The sequence below is a fragment of the Petaurus breviceps genome, unplaced genomic scaffold (assembly GCF_028583685.1).
Source record: "Petaurus breviceps papuanus isolate PSGF00001 unplaced genomic scaffold, PetGlider_PUasm1.0 90977, whole genome shotgun sequence".
Taxonomy (NCBI): domain Eukaryota; kingdom Metazoa; phylum Chordata; class Mammalia; order Diprotodontia; family Petauridae; genus Petaurus; species Petaurus breviceps.
In genome coordinates, this window is record NW_027187391.1 from 53,216,208 (window position 1) to 53,235,475 (window position 19,268).

General features: G+C 32.1%; 1 protein-coding gene across 3 annotated transcripts in view; it reads right to left on the bottom strand.

Annotated features, from left to right (window-relative positions):
- The window catches only part of GRIK2 (glutamate ionotropic receptor kainate type subunit 2), an 833,871-nt gene that overhangs the window by 213,420 nt on the left and 601,183 nt on the right, over positions 1-19,268 (bottom strand). The gene's annotated exons all lie outside the window — the stretch shown is intronic.

Sequence of the window (19,268 nt, forward strand, 5' to 3'; positions counted from 1 at the left end):
GAAGGAAGGAAGGAAGGAAGGAAGGAAGGAAGGAAGAAAGGAAGGAAAGAAGGAGGGAAGGAAGGAGGGAAGGAAGGAAGGAAGGTAGGAAGGAAGGAAGGAGAGAGGGAGGGAGGGAGGAAGGAAGGTGGGAATGAAGGAAAGGAAGGAAGGAGAGAGGGAGGGAGGGAGGAAGGAAGGAAGAAGGGAAAGGGGAGGAAGAAAGAGAAAGAGAAAGACAGAGAGAGAAAGAAAGAGAAAGAGAGAAAGTAAGAAAGTAAGAGAGGAAGGAAGGAAGGAGGGAAGGAGGGAAGAAAGGAAGGAAGGAAGGAAGGAAGGAAGGAAGGAAGGAAGGAAGGAAGGAAGGAAGGAAGGAAGGAAGGAAGGAAGGAAGGAAGGAAGGAAAGAAAGAAGGAAGGAAGAAACATCAACTTGCCACTTGATCAGCAGTAAGACTAGGCCCATGAATGGCTGCTGTTAATCCAGACTGGACAAGATAGACCCAGTCTCAAAAAAATAAATAAATAAACAATAAAGAATTGGATAAAAAAATCTTATCATTTCCTCTTTTCAATTATTTCCTATTGACCCTGAATATAATCCCCAATTATTTCCTCTGGCTTTCTAATATAACCAATTCGTTTTGTAAATGGAGTGGAGAATTATTACTGGCTCTGAAGTTATTACTAAGCTATATGACATAGTACAATTACTTTAGTTCACAATGACACTGACTCAACTTGAAAATTAAGTTCCGAATACTGTGTTTAATGAAACATGGAGGAGAATGTGCAAATTTTAGATTCTATCCTAACGAGTGGGATTTTAAAATTTGGGGACTTAAAACTCTTAATCTTCAGGTATTCATAAAACTCAGTTATATCAAAATAACTCTTTCCCTGAAGATTGCTAGCCTTCAAGGTCCCACTATATGTTTTACTCCAAAAGATTTCCTCAAATGGAGAGCAATATAAAAGTAGTTATATAATTAGGATGTCATATTATTTTGATAGACAAGATGAAGCATTCAAGGCCTCCATAATAATTCTACATTTCTCAATTTATTTTATTTTTTTCTATACATGTTTTTATGTTCAGATAATCTGGTATATTCACTGTCTCTCATACATGCTTTGTGCTTTTCCAAATCCACACTTTTGAATTGACAACTGAACAGTAATTCTATTACATACCTTTCTTTATAACTAGGTAATGATTAGTGAGATTATTGATGCTGATAAAGTGGTTGCTTTCTTCAAATTTGCACTATAATTATATGTAAAATATAGTATTTGCTTCTAGTCCAATAGAAATATACAATGACAATTCAAATGACATTACAATTTTGTGGAATTCATAATCCACACTAATCAAGCCCTAGCTGGTGTAATGCCTTGATCCTCCTCTCAATCTATTGAAATAACATCTACTCTTCAAGATCTAGGTCAATTGTCCTTTCCTTTATGAAGTCTGTCCTGATCAGCTAGATATTATTGCTCCTCTAAATTCTTTTTATTTCTTATTTGAACCTGGCATACATTTAACAACATTGATTATCATGGTAATTATCATATATTTTATTGCATTATATAACTTTTTATGCATAGATCTTTCTTCCTTGATATCAGTTTGTGAGAACCTTGAAAACAGGAGCATTTATCTGGTGTATCAAATTGTTTACTAGTATAACTTTGTTACAATAAGTTTTATCTTTATCTATTATTAGTGGCACCAGATTAAATAAATTTATAGAAAATAAAATATGTGTGTTCTTCTAGGAAATTTTATGACATCTTTCAGAAAGTATTAATTATTCAACTAATAATAAAAGCGTATGAAAAATGTTAAGTATAATAAACCCTAGGGCTAATTAATTTGCTAGTTATTTCATCTTTAAAACAGTAGTGTGTCAAATATTTCTTGGGTAGAGAAATTAGTATAATAAGTTATACTTTGATTTGGATAGTGCTATTTTGAAAGAGACCAAAATTTAATGTATACTTCTAAAATATTACATTTGTAACCAAAACCAAAAATTAGTAATTTAGTATATGAATCTTAGGGAAGGGCACTTATTAGGAAATAAACTCCATAGTGTATTTATTGCTCAGTTGAATCCATATAGGCTCATTTTCACCCAGGAGCATTCATATCTTAAACTTTCCCATTATCTACAACATTCTGTTCAGAAAATTCAGTAAGAAATGTAACTGCAACACTGAGAAGTTATTTACTTAAAATATTTAAGCATATTTCCTTAGTATGTAAGCTATTGCAGAGTACAGATTATCTTTTTTGGGGGGGAGTAATTACCAAAGAAGCATTTATCTGGTGTATCAAATACAAATTTGTATAATGTGTAATACAAATCTGTAGGGCCTAATACAAGACTTAGAACATAGTAGGTGCTTAATAAATGTTTGTACATATATTGAGTCTTTAGCAATTTTTTTAAATCTTGATTGTCACCAAATTTTAAAATATCAAATGAAAATCACTATGCTAATGTTGATGATAATGATAAAAATTATCATAATAACACTCCCTTTTTTCCTCTGCAATTACCACGACTCTATTGTAGGCCCTCATCTTCTTATACATCCATGACAATAACCTGCTGGTGGGTCTTCTCCTCTATACTCCAATTCATCTTCCATTCAACAATGAAATGATTTTTCTAAAACACAAATCTAACCACATCACTGCCCTACTCTATAAACTCCAGTGACTCCCTATGGCCTCCAGGATCAAATACAGCATGTTCTGTTTGGCATTCAAAGCCTTTCATAAGCTATCTCCATCCTACTTTTCCATTCTTCTTATACCTTACTCCCCACCACCACCTCTTTCATCTAGGGACATTGACCTCTTTGCTGTTCCATGAACAAGTCACTCCATCTCGGCATTTTGTCTTGCTGTTCCTCATGCCTATAATGCTTTTCATCCTTGACTTCTACTGACTTCTCTCTGGCTTCCTTGAAGTTCCAGTTATAATTCCATCTTTTACAAGGGGTCTTTCCAAACCCCTCTTAATTCTAGTGCCTTCTTTCTGCTAACTATTTTCTATTTATCTTTTTTTTTGCTTCATATATATTTGTTTGTATGTTGTCTCTCCCATTACATTTTAAGTGCCTTGAGGACAGAGTTTTTTTCTCATTTTGAATCTCCAGCAATTAGCAGTGCCAGACACATAATAAGTGCTTAATAAATATTGTGTTGATTGACTGTCACATTATACATTATAAGTTTGCAAAATACTTCCCTAAAAATAAGTATTACTAATCCAATTTTGTAAGTAAAGAAATAAAGACACAGTATGGCTTAATGACTAGCCTGTACTCCACAGTTACTAAGTGTCAGAGTCTGGACTCAAGTCTCTAACTTCAAATTCAGTGTTCTTTTCACTAAACCATGCCACTTGTCAATTATAAAATATTATATATTCTCTTTTTTTCCCCTGTATACCATTATAAAGCATGGCACCCATATAAATAACATTATATATATGTATATGTGCATATACATATATATTAGCTGTGACCCAATTTATAAATGCTAAAAATTCAGAATAAACTTTTACATAATCTTATTACATTGCTAATTATACCAATTTCCTCTTCAAATTTTCTAAACATTTCTGAGTAACAGAGTGGCTTTAAATTGAGAAAAAGAAGGAAAACTGTTCATCTAATAAGATTCGATATGCTCTATAAATATATCATTTTAGCAATACATTTAAAATATGATATTATTGAAAGGTATGACATTTTAAATATATGAACATTATTTAACCTGAAAGTGCCTAGTTTTATAGACAATGAAGCAAATATTTAAGTGCTACTATATCATTTATAAATATAAAAATCAGTATGTCTGGAATATAAATATCCCAGACAATTTTCTGTAGAATAATTAGGTGGACTGACATGAAAATAACTATGCCAATAAAAAAAAAAAGAAAACCTCACAGGCAAAGATTTCTATAATTCAGGCATTTTCGGTTAAGCATTTTTTTTTCAGTATCCAGTGAATTAGTTTTTTCAAAAAACATTTTGATTATATACCACCCTCTTCATGCCAATACCAGGAATGGGGTGTGGTAACTGATAATTCCTATGAGATGAATTACATACAATTAAAGAAATATTAATAAGTAATATTTTAAATTGTTCACTGAGTTTCTAAATATAGATTTATTGTTATTGTTGCTATTTTGCCAAAGTTATCTGGTCTTTCCTTCCTTCAACTAGAAGTACTCCTTGAAAATATGTATATAATATCATAGAGAATTAAAATAAAAAATATAAATATACTTACAGTTATAACAGGTATTACTGTATTCATGCCATGCTAATATATTGATTTCTACTTCAGGTTTATTTTTAAAACAACTGAAGTATGTTCTGAAAACTCAAATGCATTTTGTCAGTAATCAAAATCTCTGACAACACATTTTAGTATGTCCTTTTGAAAAAACTTTCATAATCATTGTTTTAAGCAGTTTCTGAAAGATAACTACTGAAGTCCATCTAAGAAGATATTAACACAATTTTTAAAACTAAAATTATGCTTTTTAAAAATCTCTATGAGCAAAAATATAGTGGCTGTACGATCTGAACCATTTAAAGGAATTACTTTAGCAATGAGTTTCCAAAACAGTTCTTCAGCCCAGATAATTACTACACTCAGAATAATGTAAATAAAAACATTTTTGTTCATAAGGGAAGCAGGGAAACACTTACCTAAATTTATTACACTAAAGCAATATGCAGGTGCATATTCTGAACCAACTTAGATGACAGTTGCAGCCCAATTATGATTTTAATGTTTATCATGCCAGTAACATCCCAAAGACATTTTTTCACCATTGCTTCAAATACTAACTCAATAACTTAGTAGGAAATTCTGCTGTGCATTTCTTTATCTCTTTTTTAAAAAGATATGTGTTTGGGGACTATGTCTAGTTAGTTTCAGTTAAATGTCTGTGATAGAATTCTAGGAAACTTTCTGCCAAATCATGAAGGGAAAATAAATGTACACCATATGAATGATGATGTAAATGAAGCTAAATCTTGTTCAATGTAGCATTTTCATTTAAAATGAAATAAACAAAACAGTTCAGAGGTATGTATATGTACAGCTCTTTTCCTTAACACAAATTCTGAGTACTGGAATTAAATTTTGAGCTCCCTAATACAAGTTTCAGAGAGTATCTTTGATAATGGTATCAACAAAAGGAAATAAGAATTGATAATAATAAAACAAAATTTTATAATGATAAAACCTCTTCTCCCAAATTTTCCTAGGAATTCTTAACATAGAGAGATTATATGGACTACCTTTCTGATTATCAGAGTCAGAGGTCAATAGAATAGATTTATGTTGATTTCTTTTTCCTAATCCTATTAATCAAATAAGTTTCCCTGACATTTACTGTCCTGGCAAGTGGACTACACTTGCTTCCCAGAAACCAGACTAAAAATGAATGAGGCACCAAATAACAATTAGGCTGGCTAAAATTATGTAATAAGTTCTTTGGTCTTAACAACCCATGAAATCATGAGATCTACACCCAATCATGCATTAATTAACAAAGATTTCTATCCCTCTGAGGGAAGATTGCAAACAACTGTAGGGATACAGTGGGTTGCAATTACTTTAAAAGTCAGCAGTATAAACATTTAAAAAGTTTAGTTTTATAATGATTGGAATGAAATAATTTATATATAATATAACAGCATTTTTTTAATGGTAATAATGCATGAGATGCTATAATGAACTCAAATTATAATGGGACAATAAGAATGCTTTGCTCTGTCATGCTCAAATTTACTTTCATTGGCTTTCTCAACTCAGACCAATACTGTCAAATGAAAACTTTATTTCCACCACAACGTGCTTCACATAGCACACTAAAATCATACCTAGGAATTCTTATTCATGGATGATAGGAAGAGATAAAAATCTCATGATAGATGTTTCATCTCTGGTCTCCCTGTCTTTACACTGACTGCTTGGAATGCTTTATTTCCTCACTAGCCTATTAGAACTCTTCACTTTATTTAGACTCATATCAAGTGTAACCTCCTCAACTGGCTTTTTCAATATCCCCAAAATGCTTGTGTACTCCTCTCTAGGCTTATTTCCATCTACTCAGTATTTAGCTTATATGTACTGATTTATGTATATGGTGTCTTTCCAATTAGAATATAAGTTCATTGAAAAGAATGCTGCTTTTTAAAATTTGTATCTTCAGTGCCAAGCATAATCCTTAGCAAACAGTAAGTGCTTAATAAAAACTTCTTAATGATCTCATATCATAGCTCGATCTTGCTTCCCTTTTCTCTATCATTTCAACTGTAGAGATTTAATTTTCACACTAACATTCTCAAAATATGGAATACTTTAGACAGGAACACACTTAACATTTCACTGAATAGAATCTTCACTTCAAATTTTCCATAAGGATGGAGGTTTGGGGTTTTGGAGAAGCAGGAGGCTTCAGTTTGTATCCCTTTTAGAGCATGCTTCTAGATTAGATACCCTAATGCACTGAGGATTTTATTTCCTATCCCTCCTTTATAGTTTTTATATGGAATTTGTAGGGAAATAGATTTTTTTAAAAACCCACAAATCTCCCTGTAATATATTACTGATGTGTCCCTACTGTATATCATTGAGATAATGGATATATAATGAATAGAATCTATTAAAAATAATCCACTAAGTTTCCCCCATATCTTAACAGAAGAGAACAATCAATGAGGTGTTTCTTTTTTATATAATAAATGTTTAAATAAGGGCAAAAGGATTAACCAAGGGAAAAAATATTTCTTCCAGAATCATGGAAAGGCCATTCTTTTCCCTCTTAGACTGTGTATTACTATAAATAAAAAATACCTAGGACCTGATATAGCTTCAGTTTTAAAATTTGAATAGTAATTTGAACATAGAAATAGGGTTGGAAAAGGTAAGAAATTATCTAATCCCTCCCAACTCTCTCCCATGCCAAATTAGGTTGTAAATAAATGTTTACTTAAGGTGCATTTCTCTATCCCCTCTCTCAAATAATATTTGCAATTTACATAGTCTAGAATTTGCTCCATTCCAGAGAAAATTAGCTAAAAAAGGAAAATGATAAATTTTTGTGAATCTGAGTGCCCACTGTTGTATCTAAGAATGCATTTTAAAATAAAATATTATTCAAGTAAAATATCACTAAGAGAGTAAATAAGCAGCTTTTAAAACATATACTTTATCTACATCTTAACTTATGATTCTTGTTCTTTTGTGAGTCAAATACTAAGTTCTGGACAAAGGTATGGTGAGAAAAATGACAACAGTGATCATTTCTAGGTTCCTCTGATCTTTATTTTCACTTGTTTTCTACCCCAAATCATTGTTTTAAGATTCTGGGGTCTTTATTTTTATTTTGATGGCACCTTAATATGATTTAGATAGCAAGTTTCCAGGATATGATAGCCAGATTTGGTCATTTTGCCAGGACAGTCTCAACATTTGAAAAGCTATTAGGTGGTATATCCATGGGGAAAAAACAGAGAACTAAAGAACTTCGTATAGGAAAACTGTGAAGTTTGCTTGGTGGATTACAATATCCAAACTAAGAAGATGAAGTACCACTGGGACTCTGGGAAGTATCATTACTAAACTAAGCAGGTGACATCATATGATTCATACTATTGAGTTTATAGCTTTGAATATTGATCTTGAGAAAAGTGATCAATTTGCATTGAAGATGGTGGTGGAAGAAGTATCAGAAGACCCAAAACAAGCCCCTGGGGAAGTTTTCCTCAGTATTTTTTCCCTGGTAGTTCTTTCTAGTCAGACAGGTTCCAAAGGTTCTTGTCCTTACTGCCAAAAACAATGGACTCTCTCTAGGAGCTATGGAAAAAAGTAATTAGTTCTTCCCATCATCTGGTGCCCTATATCTTAAGTTGTCCATTCAGAATTGCATCATCCTTTTATCTCACACAGGCACACATTGTTGGACAATACCTTAGGGGCATTCTTGGTCCAACCTTTACCTGTATAAGGAATGCTTTCTATAAACATACCTGAAAATAACCAATCCACTATGCTTGAAGACCTCCAGTAAAGGTATATTATCTTCTGAGCCAACCCCATTCCACCTTGTAATAGCTATGATAATTAGAAAGTTTTTCCTCATATCAAACAAACTTGCCTTTCCCCAGTTTCCAGTCATTGCTCCTAGTTCTAATCTACAGGGCCAAGTAGGACATGTCTAATGCCTCTAATATATGATAGCTCTTTTAATAATTAAAGACTGCTATCATATTTTATGATATTTTTAAAAATTTTCTCTCCTTTAACATCCTCAGATTTTTTTTTGCTTTTTTTTTGATGGGCACCTGGGGTTAAGTGACTTGCCCAAGGTCACACAGCTAGTAAATGTTAAGTATCTGAGGCTGGATTTGAACTCAGGTCCTCCTGACTCCAGGGCCAGTGCTCTATTCATGGCACCACCTAGCCATCCCCATCCTCAGATTTTTTTACAAGACTTTCATATGGTCTCTGGGCCTTTCACCAAAATGTATCTGGCTTATCTATACCTTTCTTAAAAAGCAGCTCTCAGGGTGGCTACATGGTGCAGTGAATAGAGCACCGGTCCTGGAGTTAGAAGGACCTGAGTTCAAATCCAGCCTCAGACAGTTAACATAAAAACTAGCCATGTGACCTTGGACAAGTCACTTAACCCCAATTTCCCTGCCTTTCCCCCTCCAAAAAGCAAAAAGAAAAAAAAAAAAGCTGCTCTCAGTACTGACCACAATACTCAAGATGTGGTCTTAACAGAGTATAGAGGACTATTCCCTCCTTCACTGTGGAAACCATGAATCTATCAGTGCAATCTGAATTATGCTTTTTAAGTTTTCTTGGGTTTTTTTGCATCAAATTAGTACTCCTTTCCATTTTGTTTTAAGCACACTGTATAGTGCAGACTCCTGTATATACTATTTGACATTAGTTAAGAAGAAATAGAATTGCCCCATTTGTAGGGTCTCTAATTCTTTCAGGTGTACTGAAATGAATGCTTTTGGCATTCCCATCATCCTCCCTATGTTCTTGCAGCACTATGAACTAAAACAATTAGTTTCTGTGATTTACTTAGCAAGGCATTGTAGAGCTCTTAAATTGAAACAAATCGGCAAGGGCTGACTGCAGTTCCCAGAAGCTAGTCTACCAAGATATTTATTGAGCTGACACATTTGCAGACACTACAGCTAGGCAGTCTGCCTGCCTCAGGGCATCTGAAAATTCAATTGTAAAGAAAGAGGCAAGGCCAGAACTAGAGGCAGAGCATGACTACATTTTTTTTTCCTTATGAGGTAAAAAATGGAAGTAGAGCATCATATCACCAATATTTTAAACGTTGGTCTTTACTTTTACATTTGTTTATCTTGGAATAAATGTCAATGGGAAATTGTTTTTCTTAGAGGGAAAAATACCTCTGTAGAAATGACAGATGCTCTAAAAGTTTCTTAAGGATCTAATGAAAATGTAAACAGGGTTTTTGACGGTACTAGTCATAAATAAAACAGTTTTTAAAACATTCTTTGTATATGTGTATATGCATGAAAGTTTCAGAGTTAGCCTTTACACACACACATATACACATAACATATGTATAATGAAAGTGGAAAAGTGATCAAATGTTTATTTCTTTTCCAACAAATTGTATTCTGTCCATAATCTTAATTATGTTATTTCAAAGATCAAATCAACTCAGCTCAGTTATCAGAAAAAAATATTTTCATTGCTTTAAATATTAGTCTAAGAGAGGTGAAAGAGGGGTAGATGTTTATTATTTTTATTTTTCTCATGAATCATCCATCCATAGTAAGATAATAGCATCTTATTTTGTAAATAAGAACATCTTCAGTGTCATCAAAAATAAGAGGTCAGAGGGGTGGCCAGGTGGCTCAGCGAGTAAGATCACCTGCTCCAGTGTTGGGATGACCTGGAAATCAAATCCCGAGCTCAGACACTCAGCACCACACCCAGAAATAACTGGCCGTGTAACCTTGAGCAAGTTACTTTTAACTAAAAAACAAAAATAAGAGGTCAGGTTTCTCAAAATTGACTTAAATCAATTATGGAGAGATGGTTCTAAAAGAGATTGTTGTTTTTATTCATATGAGTATAAAGTAAAATATATTATATGTAGTTTGAGGATACCTACTCAGATTTTTTTATAAGATTAAATTCAGAAGTTTGTTAATATCCACTTCACTTCAATGGGTCTGTTATATCATCAATGCAGAAATTCCCTCCATTGGTACAGATAGCAACTCATCCATACTTTGTTATTCTGTGTGGTCCTTGTCAATTTTTTTCTCATCAAACATCCATAAAGGAGCTTCTCAATTTGTTGGAGATTAATGTTTCTATTAAAATATATGTGATATTAACAATGTATATGTAGAACATTAATGATAAAATAAAAAAAATATTGAGAATAGTAATGATATAAATCTAAGTTCTTTAGAGCATTTCAGGACAAGTGTTAGATGGAGAGAGGAAAAATGAATAAAATGATTTTCCTGCAATTCATTCAAAAAAATAAGACCCCAAGTAAAATATAACATTTAAAATTCTATTTTGCAAGAGTAAAATGGGAATGTTATCTTCTGAGTGAGAGGTGGGGCAGGTTGGTTCCAAAGGCTTACAACAAAATTGGCATTTCATTTCAATGTGACAACAGCCTTCTTGACAGCAGATTAGTTTAACATTGAACATCCCAGCAAAACAGTTATCCATTTTTGAGTGCATAATAATTCATTGTTGCCCTTCACTGTACATTAAATGTCACCCATCATTGTGACAGGAATATAAAAGCAATTGCACTCGAGTCAGGAGCCAAAATGAAAGCTGTTAATGCAGTCATTTCAATGTGGTCTTTTTAACCAGGTTAAGTATACAAAAGTGTTCCATTTGGAATATCTTCACTTCAGAATAAGAGGGAAAATATAAAATGTCCATTAAAATAACATAATATCTATAACACTATCCACAGGCTCTATGCCATAAACTTTATGTGTGAAATAGTATTATAGTGAGTATATACTGTTAGTTCCCATATCTTATGGATTAGGTCTTCAACACATCTAAGCCACCCTGCCCCATTGCTCTATCCTAATTTTTATATAGTACTGACTAAAGTTCTAGCAAAATGTCAGGCTGTGTATAGTGCTCTACACAAGATAAAACAAAAATTTTATACTCCATTTTAATTTGGGAATGTGGGGGAGAGAGAAGGAAAATGAAAAAAAAAATTCTACCACTAAACCATTCTTTTCAGTAGTGTACTCTGATTGCTATTTTCTACAACAAGGAGACCCTGGTTTTCCAACTAACTATCTTTTTATCACAGGTATAAAGTTTTAACAAGCAGGAGGTAGTTCATAAATGTATATTCCAAGGGTTCCTCTTTCTGATGGCTTGCAGTATTGCAAACAGATATGAATAATATCAACAATGTTAAAGTGTACAAGCAATAGCAAAGGCCTGGGAGAGGAGGGCACTGACAAATAACACAAATGTCTTTCTCTTGGAATCCTGGTTATCTTGGGTAGCTAGATACATTCCAGAGAAGTAGATCAGGACTAGAATTAGGACTTAGCACTTATCCCAGGCATCTTTCCCAGACTGATTCTAAGACTGTCTAAAGGTTGCAAACAATATTAGGGGAGAGAATTATAATGTCTCAAGCAACCCTGAACTACTTTGCCTGATCAAATGGCTGGCTAGAGTGAGAACAGAAGTATTGCTACTGTTTTCCTAGAAAATGGGCATTCTAGGGGCGGCCAGGTGGCTCAGCGAGTAAGAGCACTGACTCCAGTGTTGGGACGACCTGGAGATCGAATCCCGGGCTCAGACACTCAGCACCACACCCAGAAATAACTGGCCGTGTAACCTTGAGCAAGTTACTTAACCCCGATTGCTTAAAAAAAAAAGGAAAAGAAAAGAAAATGGGAATTCTAGAATCTTTGAAATCTAGGTTCTTTTCCTCTACCCCTTCCTGCTGACATATACACACCATTGCTGTTCCAGTTAATCCTCATACTGTTGTTAACATTACCTTAAACATTTTTTATGTAAATGATCACTAAAGCCCACAAATTAACCTAATACATGCTAATGGGGTGAGGGAGGTTTAGGATTCTTGGAATGACACTTACACTCAAGATTATTTAAACCTGGACAGCCTTTCTTAAATTAATTTAAACAGCAAGTTTCATGAGTCAACTGCATTTGGAGTAGTAGAGTTGTTGTTGTTGTTGTTTTTTAATATTCTTTAGGATCTGTCAGAGTACAAAATGGTCCACGTTAAGGATTCACGTTATAGAAGACCTTTGGTATCTTTAGTAGTCCCTTTGTCTAACAGAAGTTATATTTGAAGCAATGTGAAAAAAATCCTCTCATTAACAGTATAAAGGAAGGGTGCCCTGACCAGAATTTTGACATGATTAACTGCCACCTCTATACTAGCCTGCCTGTTTAGAAGAGAAAGGAGAGAAAAGAGGAAGGAATACCAAGACAAATATAACTAATTATAGCTCCTTTTCCTAAGACTTTTTGTGACTTGACATTATCTTTACCACATGCTAAAAATGTAGTGGAAACAATGCAATGTGTAAAATTCTGCTAATGGCTAATATTCCTCTTCTGGACAGGACTCATTCCTTACACTGCTTCAGTTCAAAGCTGTTGATAGTACTCCAGTGTTAATATCAGTCTGTGACCAGAGCACAATTACCTAAGGCCACCCACTTTGTTAAATAAGAGATCTCAGTTCATTTAGATGGTTTGCACTATGCTGATTGTGTCAGTATGCTATAGGAATAATAGTTACTATTGTGAAGAAAACATTTAATAATTATATCATACTAATAAAAAAAATTGGGACTCCAAAGGAAGTTCTTTGGTACTGGGAAGATTTCCATCTTGTGAATATCTCTAAAAATAAATATATCATTCACCAAATAGCCTTCAACCTTTTCTATTCTTTATAAACATGCAAAGGGGTTTGGGTGTGGGGTTGGGATAGAACACAGACAGGGTTGACTTTAGTTAAAATCTTTAAAACATATCAGTAATAAAATTCTACTTTTCAATTATATTTAAGGGATGATAATTTTATGGGAAAATGTCTTATATCTTCTTTTTTCCAGGAAAGTTTATATTTTATTATTGGATATATCAGTAATTGATAAGAAAAAATAATGTATTATTGATATAATTATGAACTGAATCATGTATTATTGGTGTCTATTCTAAATGAGATGGGTTTTCTCTCTAAAATAACTTGTGAGAAAATGTTTTAAATACCCATTTGGGTAACTATAATACATGCGTGTATATATTTTGTGCAGAATTTTGTGTTGGAAAAATAGGTGTTAGAAGTTTAGAAAAGTATATTGAGTAAAAAAAATGAAACCTAAAATAAATCTTATAAAAAAACTTATGAAAAAGCAAGACAAAATAAAAAGAAAGAAGACAAAAAAAAAAGACAGAGAAGTTTTTGTTCATTTATATATTCCAAATAGAAAAATGGATACTATTTTGCATATATTCACATTATAATACTATGGATTACAATAATAAATAAGAACATTAATAATTATAAGCTAGACTTTGGGGCTATACTTAAGTAATTCCTCAGTTAAACATTTTCAATGTTTCCTAACTAGTTTACACTATTGGTACAGTATTAGTGAATCTCACAATTGGAAAATACCACATAGCACACCAAGATGTGTAAGTTTTCCATATATGGAAACTAAGAAAAAGAAAGGGAAGTCCCACTACTGGACATGAAAAGGTATAGAAGCAATTCAGCAAAAAGAAAAACTCCACCCAAACAATGAAGGGCATCACATTCAAAAGAGACCAGTCCTATACTTCACTAATTTCTCTAAAATTTAATGTGAAGCTGTGCATAGAAGGAACTTGGAAATGCTGATCTCTGCAACTTCTCACTACTACTTCATAAAATCACAAAGTCAAATAATCTGACCTGTATAGAGCCGCAAAGGTTTAATTCAACTGAGGCCTGAGTATGACCTCACTATATGACATTTCCAATAAGTGAGACCAATCTCTTTATAATATCATATCAAATTATCCCAAAACACCCTAAGTGTGTTCTCCTATGGACATGCTCCAACTTATTTACCTCCTACTTCCTAAAATGTGACACCCATAAGAGAACATAATATCAGACATAAAGTCTAAGCAGGGTGAATTATAATTATCCTCTTGATTCTATGGACTATGGTTTTATTAATACAGTCAAATGAAATATTTGTTTTGTTGTTAGTTTGCATGTTTGTTTTTGTTTTAAAGTAATCACATAACTGTATTGATTCATATTGAGCCTATAGTCTATGAGGGGAAAACCTAGATCATTTTTACTTCAACTGTTTAATTCACATTTCTTCCTATTCATTTTAATTTTAGGTTAATTTCATGATATTAATCTAAGATCTTTTTGTATCCAGAATCTATAGTCCAAAATGGTATCTGTCCTTCCCATATCAAAGCCATTCATAACAATTTGGACAAGTATATATTGCCTTCTTTTTGTTTCTGATTACCACAAGCCTCTGTTTTTTTTTTTTCCTGGAAGCCAGCTGAGATGCCACTGAAGCAAGACTAGCAAATTTTGCTAGCTATCATTCTTCAGTTTTGTTCTTTTATTCAAGAATCTCTGGAATAGCAAAAAATCACCAGTGGTAGAAGTAAGACACAGTCTTTATATGATAAGCTATCAAACCATTCTCATAAAGCTGTCCTTCCCTCCTATCTCCCACTTTCCCTTTTGCCTTTATTCTCTATATGTTCATCTAATGGATTCCAGGAAATAATAGGTATTTAGGCTTCATAAGCACCTATAATAGGTATTCTCACTAACTTTTCAGAGTACGAGGACCTATTAGTTACAGACTTTTAAATTTTTGGTTTATATAATTAGTAAAAACTACAACAACTTTTTTTGTTTTATCTTTGTTTTGTAATATTTTTTTCAGTAATCTATATATAACTTTCTTTTGTACATAAAAAGGAAGTTTTAAATATTGAAGTAAAAGCCATCAAAAATAAAATACTTGCATGATTATTAACAAGGATACTAACTTAGTTTTGGGGGTTAAACTTAAGATAACATACATTGACAAGTTAAATTACTGACTTTCAGTTTTGAAAGCTAATAGTATAGTTACCTTTAGATTTTTAAAAGTCAAATAAATATTAGACTTAAGATTTAGAAATTTAGACTGACACTGAAATTTTATTACATATCATTTGAATGTCTTTACTTTGACTATAATAAGAGTTCAAGATAGTGTCAGGCTGGATTTGAATAATGTGAATTTTTTTTTTGCCTTTTGAACTTCAAGTGAGACCTTCACATTATCTATTCAAAGGACTTTCTTTTACTAAATATTTTTTAGTGTTTTTAATTTGAAAATATTCAAATCAATAAAACCAGCATTTTTTATCAATCAAAACTAACCCCCACCCAATCTAAGGCATACTGTATATAGAATATTTCTTATTTTCTTATCATAGTATATACTATAAATACTTTAATTTTTATCCTATCTTCAGAAATACATGCTCATCTAAAATATGCTACCCCCTAAAAATACACAAATTTTTAAGAATATTGGGGCCCTGGTTAGAAAACAATGTGGAAATTTTTCTTTCCAAATTGTTGAGTAATATAAATAATACTTCCAAAGTCTTCAAGATGAAAATACAACTTTTAGCCACAGTCCTACTTAAAAAATATTGTACAAAATAGTGGACTATGACCCAGTATTCATAATCAGACAAATTAAAAAGGGTAAAATCCAATGAAGTAAAATTTTGAATTTTCATGAGTTTATAGATGTTCTCAATGTGAGAAACATGAATCCTTGAGGGGTTTACGGATTCTCATTATATACTACAATCAAAATCATATTTCATAACTAAGAAATAGGTATAAAAATCTGTCTTCCATTGATCCAAATATTAAAGATATTTATAAAAATAGGCTAAAATGCTACTCATCACAAAATGTGATTTGGATAAAATATAGTTTTTTTTTCATTAAACTATATACTATTTTAACATGTTTTGGGTTCATTATTATTATTATTATTATTATTATTATTATTTTGCTTTTTGGAGGGCAATTGGGGTTAAGTGACTTGCCCAAGGTCACATGGCTAGTTTTGGGGTTAAGTGTCTGAGGCCAGCTTTGAACTTAGGTCCTCCTGACTCCAGGGCTGGTGCTCTATTCACTGAACCACCTATATCCCCCCTCATTATTATTATTATTTCTAAATTAATTAAGACATTAAAAAAATAAGTATCAGTTTAAATCCCTGTTATAGTATTATTGATAGATACAAGCTACATAAACGAAGTCAATTTCGAGGACCTCAATAATTTTTGAAAATGAAGGGATTCTAAGATCAAAAAGTTTAAGAACTGTTGCTATTTAGATCTTTTTCCTAAAAGTATTTGTGTCAAAAAATATTTTGATATATCCAAGTTTTGTTGTTGCAACTATATTCTATGACTGTGTGGGTGACACAAACATACACCAAAAGGCAGATGTGTCCAGTGTTCTCATTTGGAATCAAGAGCATATTTGGTATGGAAAATATTACAAGAGTAGTTGAAATTTTAAGAGGAAAAACAATTACTAAGAGGAAACACAATTTTAGACACGAAGATATTCCACATCCAGGGGTATTTCCCCATTTGAGGTAATTCAAGGTTTGTGGAATGTTTTAGTTATATGATTGTTCCACAGAACTAGAGATGATTGGATAACATTAAAACCTCCCCTTAACCTTAGACATCATAGTAAATTCCTTTTAGTAGGGTCATATCTACTCTTCTATGCTTAGTAGGGTTTCTCTTCACTGTTCCATGTGCAACCAACACACAGAGGATAAGTGAATAGAGAATTTATTGGTTTACATTTGCCTTAATATAAAATAAGATTGTTGATATTTCAAATGTCATTTATATTGATGAAGTTTCAGTCATTTAGATTGTTGCTAATTAATCCATGAGACTGCCTTAGATTTAATGAATATCTTTGTTCTAAAAATGTTTAGTTATTTAACATACTAAAATATGTTCTCCAAATATTTACCCATTTTGAAATTTGGAAAGCTGGGTGATTTCCCTTGAATTGTGAACTTCCTAGTTCTACTAATCTTGTTCTGGGCAAATTACAGAAGGTGAAATCCAAACTCTCAAAACAATTACATACCAAACTCTGACCTTTCAAGGAGAAGCTCAGATTGGAAACAGAATTTTTAAATGGATGCACTCTATTTCACAGAAAAAATTTCCTGCTGAATACAAATCTAATTCTACTTGTAAGTGCAAAAAGAGTTTTCATAAGGATTCATGTTATTTCAGATAATTATATTAAACCATTTGGAAGAAAAAGATCTTTGCTAATGTAGCTTATGGCATGTTTGAATGCAACTACTTTACTCTATTTAACATTGTTCTGTGTTTCATTTCTAGATATTTAAAAAATTCCATAATTTTTCCATGTTCTACAACTAGAGTACAAAAATAAATTATGCATAAAATGCTAAATAAAATATTATTATTAAGAGATATTTCTATGAATAGACCATATTCATTTGGAAACAAAAATAGACTATAAATGAAATTAATAGAATCCTAGCTAATATGAACTGTGAGTTGTATATTTTAGCATAATTATTTTGAAAGAATTATTATCTATGCTATTTTGCTTAAGGAAATTAAGATTTGAGGGAAACATAGTTATGATTATAATTAATAATATAATTCAACCAGTCCTTTAAGTGAGGTATTAATTATCAAATTATAGCTATATATATATATAATATATATATATATACAAAATCACTTGAGTGTATAAAAATATGATAAATTATTTTCTTCTTCAATGGACTTGGGGAAACTTTTTTTTTTAAGTATATGGGTGTAATCATTTATCTAAAGTGTATGCCATTCATATGTTCAAATGTTTGTCTGATAATATCCTACCACAGCTTTTATACGTATTGTGATACTAAATGAGCAACAGGGAGGAAAACATTAGAGAAATCAATGAATAGGGTAAATTAAGGGAGCATTGGAAAGAAAGGGTTCTAGGAACAGCATAGACTAGAGCAATTCTTGTATTCCTCTATTGATAAAATGTAGAAAGAAAGCTCCAACAGTTAGAATTTTTAACTATCAGATTTTATGTTTGTGTGTATTATATGAGGAGAAAAAAACAAATACTTTTCAATAATGATAGATACAAATTTAACACAGAAAATGTATTTAGGTCAATTTAGTAATACTTTTAAAAGTTAACTACTTTAACATTAGTCCAAAATACCTTGAGAATGTGGAATACCTAAATAACTAGTCAGTGTTGTTTTCCTCATTTATGATGTAACAATAACAATTTGAGGAAATCAGGAATCTATTTCTCAAATTACTATGCTTTCAACTGAGTTTGAAGTTCTTAAATATTGTGTTTATCCTCTATTCAATTAAAAATTATACTAAATGACATAATAATGAATGATCAATTTGAATAACAATGGTAGGAAGAAAAAATGAAGGAAAGCCAATCATATGTGGCTCTGTGCTATCATTGTTTTTAGTGATAGCATAAGGAACACAGTAAGATTTTTTATATAAGGTAACAATTTTTTATACCATTAATTTTTGAAACTTTTAGTTTATGATTCAAATACCTGAAAGAGACACTATGAAATCATTGAGAGACATGTATAAAATTTTATGCTTACATTTAGAAAGTTAAAAAACAACAACCCGGTAAGGAATGTTTATACACTTATAAATTTTAAACTTATCCTTTCCTTTTATACTAAAGAAGTATTTCTTATTTTATTGTTTCAATCTCTTTATTGGATATCATGTCAGTTGAGGTGGGTTTTATTTTGTTCTAATGGGGAACTAGAAATAGTCAAGGGATACAGAGATATATAAATACCTGAAGGCCAGGGTGTGTGTCTGTGTGTGTGTGTGTGTCTGTGTCTGTGTGTGTGTGTGTGTGTGTGTGTCTGTGTGTTTTGGGGAAAGGGTGGATAAGCGGTGTAGTTGACTCATATATCTCCAAATCATCTTATTTACTAGTTCATAATTAGGAATTTCCAATTGTTGGGTATGCTATAGTGAAGATTCCTTTGGTGTAAGAGTTGGAATACATGGTTGCTAAGGTCCCTTCC